Source organism: Pteropus vampyrus, unplaced genomic scaffold (genome assembly GCF_000151845.1).
Source record: "Pteropus vampyrus isolate Shadow unplaced genomic scaffold, Pvam_2.0 Scaffold60, whole genome shotgun sequence".
NCBI lineage: Eukaryota > Metazoa > Chordata > Mammalia > Chiroptera > Pteropodidae > Pteropus > Pteropus vampyrus.
In genome coordinates, this window is record NW_011888841.1 from 1,325,977 (window position 1) to 1,334,213 (window position 8,237).

The window sequence follows — 8,237 nt, forward strand, 5'->3', positions numbered from 1 at the left end:
GGTGATAGACGGCAAGGCAGGGAGGCCCAGGTGAGGCTGGACTGTGGCGACCCCAGACTGGGCCATCGGAAGACAGGTACAGCCACTCGGGGGTTTTAAGCAGGGAGGGATCAGGCATATTTTTTGCCTAAGAAAGAAAACTCTGGAAGCCTTGGAGAACAAGAATGAGTCTTGCAGTCATCTGGGTAAAAGATGAGAGAGGCCAGTTGAAGAGGATGATTTCAAGGCTTAAGGAACCCCCCTTCCCCCAACACATGCCCTTATATTGTAATTGATTGTTTAACAGTCAATTTGTTTAAATCGATGAGCTGAAGCAGGTGAGCTGAAGCCCCTCTTGCCCACAGGCTTCTGCTTGTGTGTTCAGCAAAGCTAGTAGGTATTTGTGTTGAGCTCATGAAGCAAACAGACCCATGAGACGGGGTAGGTGAGGGGAGCAGGTGTGGAGGCTAGGCCAAGGTCCCAGGTTGGTGACCCCATTAACTGACCTGAGAAATACCGGAAGAAGATCAGGTTTGCGAGAAATAATAAAAATAACAGCTGCCATTTACTGATGACAAGTACAGGTCAAATCCAGAGGTAGGTCCTTTATACAGCTTCCCAAATCCTAATAAACAACGCTGTCCAGTGGGTATTTTGGTCCCCATTTTTACAAATGAAGAAACTGAGGCTCACAGCTTTGCCCGGGGCTGCAGTGAGCAGCAGTGGAGGCCAGGGCCTATGCTCACCTGCTCTGCCACCCAGAGTTCCACCTGGGGTGAGGTGACAGTGAGGCAGAGAGAGACTCCTGAGGAACAGCTGGGGACAAAGCCTGGGCTTCAGAATGGTCCGGAGGCCCAGGTGTGGATGAGCGTGCCGGCACCATGAGTTAAGAGCTGAGTAGAATTAGCACTTCGGGGACATCTGAGAGGAGCAGCTCCCGCTGCCGTAACAAAGTACCACACGGCCTGGGGCGCTTGAGCACAGACATCTATTTTCTCACACTTCCGGAGGCTGGAGGCCTTAGATCCAGGTGTCGGTAGGATTGGTTTCTTCCTAAGCCTCTCTGCTTGGCTGGCCGCTGGCCACCGTCTCACTGTGTCCTCACATTCTTCCCTGTGTCTGTGTCCTAATCGCCTCTTCTCACAAGGACACCAGTCATACTGGATTAGGGCCCCTCCATGAGGACCTCGTTTTAGCTTAACCACCTCTTTAAAGGCCCTGTCTCTAACTACACCCACATTCTGAGGTACTAGGGGTTAGGGCTTCGCCATATGAATTTGGGGGGCACACGGTTCAGCCCAGAACAAGCAGAGGCCCGAGTCCGGCAATGACGGGGCCCCCGGCTGATCCGAGCAAGAGGGGGCGGGGTGAGTGGGGCTGTGGTCCTGAACCCAGAACTTTGAGAAGAGGAACGATGCTCAGGGAAACAGGGTGTGGCTGCAGCCACCACCTCCCTCTGCAAAAGCTTCAGTCGGAACCACTTCAGAGGTCGGTCAGCGAGGCCATGGAGGGCACCTTGGGTCATGGCCAGCAGGGCTGTGGCGTCTTCATCCGGTGAGGTTACTCTCCAGAGCTGCGGGGTGGGGGTTCCTGCTGCACTGATCACTTTCCTGTGGGGTGACCAGCTGGGAACCCAGGCCACGGGGAAGCAGAGTCTCCAGGCGTGTCCTCCCCCATCAGTGCGGGGCCCGTAGGGACTGCTTCTGGCCCGTCCATGCCCGGCACAGCCACCGGGCTGCTGAGCGTGCACCCAGAACCCCGGCCCAACCTACGTTTGTGAACCACCGTGAACTCGGTCTGCTCATCTCCGAAGGGGCCACTTTTGTCTGTTTTCTTCCCCCGTGTTGTCCACGTCTGGGATCTACCACAGAGGCTTCCTCTGGGGACCAAGGGCCCCTGGCCTGTAAGATGGGAAAAGGCTGGGCCTCGTGCTTGGACACAGTCTGGGGGCTTCTGGGGGACCTGGCGGGAGGACCTGGCTTTCCCATTAAAACCCAAACAAAAGCACTTCCTGGGGCTGCCGTGAAGATGCTCCGTGGTCATGCTGCGGTTACAGAGCCCTACGTCCTTGTGCCTCCCTTGGCCGGCTTGCAGCCAGGGAGGGGGTCGCACGCACACTTGCACACGCACGTGCACGCACGCACACCCCAGGGGATGCTTCCGTTTCGCTCAGTTGCTACTGACCCTGAACTAACACATCTCAGACTCCTCTTATGAAAAACAGTGCAAGTGGTCACAAGGTCAAATAGCTCATCATCCAGAGAGAGTCATGAGCTGCCCAAGATCACACAGCTCACCGGCCTGGGCCACGTCCACTTCCTCTTGTGGTTCCCTTAGCATGTGATCAAGCCATGAAGGCCAGTCCCAGGCCACCTCTGTCAACTCTGACCCACAGTCACCGGAGGTGCTTCTTCCTCCAGGCCCGGCAGCCGGGTACTCGGATCCTCCTACCTGCTCCCATAGCCCCAATCTGCTGTCAGGGACAGGAGAGACTGAGCCCACAGCAGCCCTGGGGACCGGCTCCCTCCCTCGCTTGACATGTTATTCCGTTTTTAATTACAGAGCCGAGGCAGCAGAGCCTCCCGGGCTGAGCCAGCAGTAGTCAGCTTTTTAATTTGATTTTTATTCTCTCAAAGGAAACCCTTGGGGGACCCACTGCACAGAGCACGTGCGGGGCGAGGAGCTCCGTGGGCCTGGAGCTGGATGTATGGGGGATCCTGTAACCTGGACATTTGACTCCAGCTTGGCTCTGCCACCAACATGTAGGACAAGCTGAGCAAGCCTCAGTTTCCCCATCTATGAAGTGAGGGGCTACAGCAAAGCTTCCCGTCAGGTTAAAAATCGGTAAATCCCGACCAGCCCCGCACTCGCGCGCGTGCAGCTTTGCAGGGGCCCCGCCCTCTCTTCCGTTTCTGGGTTCCCGTCCTCTGCTGTGATGGTCTCCCCCTTATCTCCTGCCCGTGGTCCTAGCACGAGCCTGTGGCTCTGGGGGAGGGGTGTCTCCTCCCGCTTCTCTGACATCCCTTTTCTGTCCCATCTGGCTTCTTCCTTCTCTTCCCTCGACAAACCCCCAGCCACCAGTCATTTCCTGCAGTTTGCCCTTTGACCCAGGGCTCAGCTCCTGTCCCTCCTGTGACTGGCCATCTCTCTTCTCCTGCCATTACCTCCTGTTGCCAAGGGCCCCGCTCCTGTGCTTTGAGCAGGTTCGTGGCGTGGCCTGCTGGCCTTCTCCCGGCTCCTCAGACTGACCTGGCCACTCTCCTCACACCCACGCACGCCCTACCTGCCAGTCCCCACCCCTTCCCTGCCTCAATTACTGGCGCCACCGCCTGCCTGGTGTCTGAGGAAAGGTCTAGGGATGTGCAGGAGGATGGGGCCTTGACCTAAGGTGGGGCGGTTCTCCCCACCATCGCTTGGCCCCCCTCCTTTCTCTGCATACACCTCAGCTTTCTTCCTTTAAAAAAGAAGGGGCACGTGAAGTAGCAGCCACACCGGGGAAGTCCACGTGTCCAGGACCTGCACGCAGCCTCTGGGGGTGGGGACAGCCAGAAGCCAGGGCCCTCACACCTGTGGTCTGACAACCACAAGGGTAGAAATTCTGACAACAACCTGGAGGGCTCCTTCTCCAGCCTCTTGGGGGGACCCCAGCCCTGGCTGACGCCTTGAGTGCATGCAGCCTGCGAGACATGTGTAGAGGCCCCAGCTAAGCTACCTGGATCCTGATCCACAGGTTCTGTGAGGCAATAAATCTGTGTTGTTAAAATAAATAAATAAATAAAAGGATGAGACAGGAACTTATTTTTGAAATTACAGGACTTCCTGTCCCTCAGGCCTAGTGTGCAGAAGTGTCCTTGCTATGAGCTGGTGACAGAGCCAGGCAAATCCAGATCTCCAGAGTCCTACTGCAGGCGTCTCCCTGGGCTGACTCTGCCTGGCGTGCCCTGTCCCCAACTGTCCAACATCAAGGCCGGCCAGGAGCTCTCTGGGGCTGGACGCAGAGGCTGATTTCAGCAGGGACCTGATGTCACAGGGCTGAGCAAGGCCAGGCCCCTAGCCCTGTCCCTCTCACCCGGTAAGGCCCACATGAAGTGAATAGCAGATGCCCTAGTGGGTGAGGACTTCTGGGAATTCCTGGGTGGCTAGAGCCCCTCCTGGGCCTGGGGAGACTGAACACTTAAATTAAGAGCTTATTTTCCTGAGAAGGCGCTGAAGTCAAGCCTGTCTCCTCACCAAGACACATCCTGCAGCGTGGACATCACTGGGGTCACACTGTCTGGACCTGGAACCCCCTTCCTTGGTGGAACTGAGCCCTGGACAGGTGCAGAAACTTCCCGGCTAACACCGGGCTTGCTGCCAGGGGAACGACCCTGTCCCCAGGCCTGAGCCTGGGGCTCCGAGGGCTCCTGGGCAAGAGGCCCACGTTGAGAGAAGGACAATCCTTCCCGGGGCCATTGGAGGCGGTGGGGGGGGGGTGAGCTTCCTTGGCGGGAACCTGAAAGCATCTTACACCACTGGGCGTTTGTCCAGGGAGAAGCCCGACCCACCCCTTTCTCTCTTCTAGTAGTTTGAAACCAGAAGGAATATCAAGTTTCTCTCTCATTTTACAAAGAAATTGAGAATCCAGAGATGTTTGCAATGTTAGCGCTGCTCAAACTCCCATCTTTGAATTCATTCATTCATTCGACAAGTGTCGATGAAATACCCACCCCAAGTGCTGGCCGTTGCTCCTGGCCCAGGGATGCAGCAGCACATGGGTCAGACAGACCAAGTCTCTGAGCCGTGGAAGCCACATTCTCATGGGGAGGCAGAAACAAACAGAGGAAGAAGACAATTTTAGATAGTACTAAATACCAGGAAGAAAATCAACCTGGATGAGAAGAGAGACCATAACTGGTAGAGGCAGGGAGGGCACAGATCTTCATGAATCGGCAAGAGAGGGCTTTCTGAGGAGGTGACATCTGATCTTAAAGTCTCGAATGATAAGAATTAGCTAACCCTGCAAAGGCCTGGATGCAGAGCCGAAGGAACAGCTTGTGCAAAGGCCCTGAGGTGGCATCAGCATGGCATGTGTGGGGACAGCAAGGAAGCCGTGTGGCCGGCTCTCAGGGAGCAAGTGACAAGTGGGAGAAGCTGAGGTGGGAGCGTGAATCTGGCCCAGGTCAGCCTGAGCTTTAAGGACATAGTAAGAAATTTGAATTTTATTCAAAGTATAATAAGAAGTCATTGGAGACTTTATTTTAGAGCGGTTTTAGGTTCCCAGTGAAATTGACTGGAAAATACACAGATTTCCCACATACCGCCTGACCCCACACAGGCACAGCTTTCTCCACTCTCAGCATCCCTCGCCAGAGTGACACATCTGTTGCCATCGATATGCCTACACCGACACGTCATTATCACCCACGGTCTGTAGCTTACATTAGGATTCGCTCTTGCTGTTGCACATTCTGTGGCTTTGGATGAACATGGAGTGATACGTTTCTACCAGTATAATGTCATACGGAGTATTTTCACTGCCCTAAAAATCCTCTGTGCCCCATCATCCTCCCCCGACACTGACTTCCGACAACCACTGACATTTTTATTATCACCACAGTTTTGTAGTTAGAATGTAGCCTTTTCAGATTGGCTTCTTTCACTTAGTAATATGCATTAAGCTTCCTCCACGTCTTTTCGTAACTCGATAGCTCATTTCTTTTTAGCACGGAATACTAGTCCATTGCCTGGATGTCCCCCTGTTTATTTATCTATTCGTCTACGGAAGGACGTCTCGGTTGCTTCCGAGTTTTGGCAATTATTAATAAAGCTGCTATAAACATCCATGTGCAGGTTTTTGTTGGACATAAGTTTTCAGCAACTTTGGTAAATACCAAGGAGTGTGATTGTTGGATACATGGTTCTGGTGTCCAGTGGAGGGGTCAGGCTAGAGGTGTGAGCCTGGGGTCATCTGAATGGATGGCCCATGAAGCCATGAGGCTGGATGCCATGAGATCTCCTAGGAGAAAAGAGAAGCAGATTCTTTTCATGACTTCGGGCCGTTCGCAGCAGGCTGTCGGCCTGGAGTCGGTGAGGTGGCGAGACACCATTAATACAGGAGGTTGATGGAGTGTGGATGGGGGAAGGGGAACAGTAGAGGCAGATACAGGGCCAATCCCCCAGACCTATTATCCCTCTGCAAACACAGGCCCCTTTCCTAAACGTGGATTCCTCCTGGTGTAAGGGTTTCGCTGGGGAAATAAATTAAGTGGGCAATCAGCCTGAAGAGAGCAACTGTGGATTGGGAGACTTTTTACAGCGGACTGATTAGCCGTCAGCAGGGAGGGTAGCCCCCACCCTTTGTCATGCAGAGGAAGGAGCAGGTTCAGGCTGTGGATCTGGCCTTCTGCTGGGTTGGACTGGGCCCGAAGCTCAGAGGTGGAGAAGTCATCCAGATCTGCCATCCCGAAGGGGGCAGAGGACGGGGAGAATGAGGCGGAGGTCAGCGCTGCCGACCTTGGGACTAGAGTTGAGGACATTTGGGGAGATGGGTGATAGGGGCTGCAGCAGGCAGGTGCTGGGAGCCACGACCACCCTGTTGCCCCTAGAGACAAGGATTTGACCTCAACCAGAGTCCAGGCTGCCAGGTGAGGGCCACAAGGAAATGTGAGATCAGAGGTCATCTCGTGAACTTCATTGGTGGGGATGGGCTGGCTCTGGTCCTGGGCTCAGAATTGAAGGGGACGCTGAAGTTGGCGAAGCCTGGAGCCCAGGAGCAGGTTCGCTTCTGGGGGTCTCGAGGGTGGCACTCGTCCCCTTCCCGGGCAGGGGCAGACACTACTGTGGGTGCTCCAGAGACACCCCGAGGCCCAGCCCTGGGCTGCCCCAAACCTGCACCCTGAGGGGCCATGTGGCTCCTCGTGGTCTCGAGACACACGCCTGGAGAGTCCTCCGTGTCCTCCCGGAGCAGCTGGGCCTCTGGCATCAGCAGGGCTGGCCCTTCCCTGGGGCTCCCTGGGCTAAGGAGGGTAGGGTTCAGGGGAGGAATGAGGACCCTCGTTTCGGTTCAATCAGGGCCTTCCTGGCAAGAGTCCTGGGCTCAGCTCCTGCTGTGCCTCTCACTGTGTGGCCTCTGGCGAGTGGTTCAACCTCCCCCACCCCCCACGAAGGTCTGTAGTCGGTTGGGTGAGGCAAAGAGAAGCCTGGATTCTGAAAGGGCCAGATAACGAGAGCCGATGCTGATTGGGCGTTTGCTCTGTGCCTGGACGACGCTCTTTGAACTTCACGCTGAGCTCATGGGATGCTCAGAGATCAGGGAACCCAGGCACAGGCAGGCGATGAACTTGTCCAAGGTCGCAGGCCAGAATGGGCCCCCCTCAGTGCTCTCATATATCAATCTATGACCTTGGGCCAGGGGCTGAACTGCTCTGAGCCTCCTTTGCAAAGTGTCAACAATGTCTTTCTCCAAGAGTGAGGGAGAGAGTGAAGGTGGAGGGTGAGGTGAGAAAGGCAAAGGGAGAGAGAGACCAGGCTGCCCTTGGGGGTGGGGGGAGGACACTGTGAGACCTAAAGCAGGGCCAGTTAGGGCATCCTTGGGCTCCAAACACAGCTTTGTCGAGTGTACCCCCTTCCCCCAGGATCTCCACACTGCTTTTGTATCAGCTGCCTCTTCGTCTTCTCAGGTATGTCCCCAGGACACGGAGGACAAAATTATCAGTAAATATTTGCTTAATTAATTGGAGAGAAAGGGAGGCAGGAAGAGGAGCTAATGGAGATGAATGTCTTTTTTCTGGGACAGATTTGGGGAGAGAGACTGGTTTGTGTGGGTGTTTTCCCTTTTTTTAAATTAAAAAAAAATTTTTAATTTAAAATTATAGTCAACCTACAATATTATATTAGTTTCAGGTGTAAAACATAGTGGTTAGACATTATGACTTACGAAGTGATCACCCCGATAGGTCTAAGGGTGTTTTTCAACATTTATTTATTTTGGTGGCATATAAGAGACTAATACCGCTAACTACTACCCCTGCCGAAAAAGGAAGGAAGGAAGGAAGGACAGACGGCAGGCAGGGAGGCAGGAAAGGAAGGGAGGGAGGGAGAGAGAAAGAGAGAGAGAGAGAAAGGAAGGGAGGGAGGCAGGCAGGAAAGGAAGGAAGGAAGGAAGGAAGGAAGGAAGGAAGGAAGGAAGGAAGGAAGGAAGGAAGGAAGAAACTGACCCATAGACAGTCCTAAGCCACCTAACAGTGATTTTTTTTGTGTTTTGTCTGTGACTTCCTGAC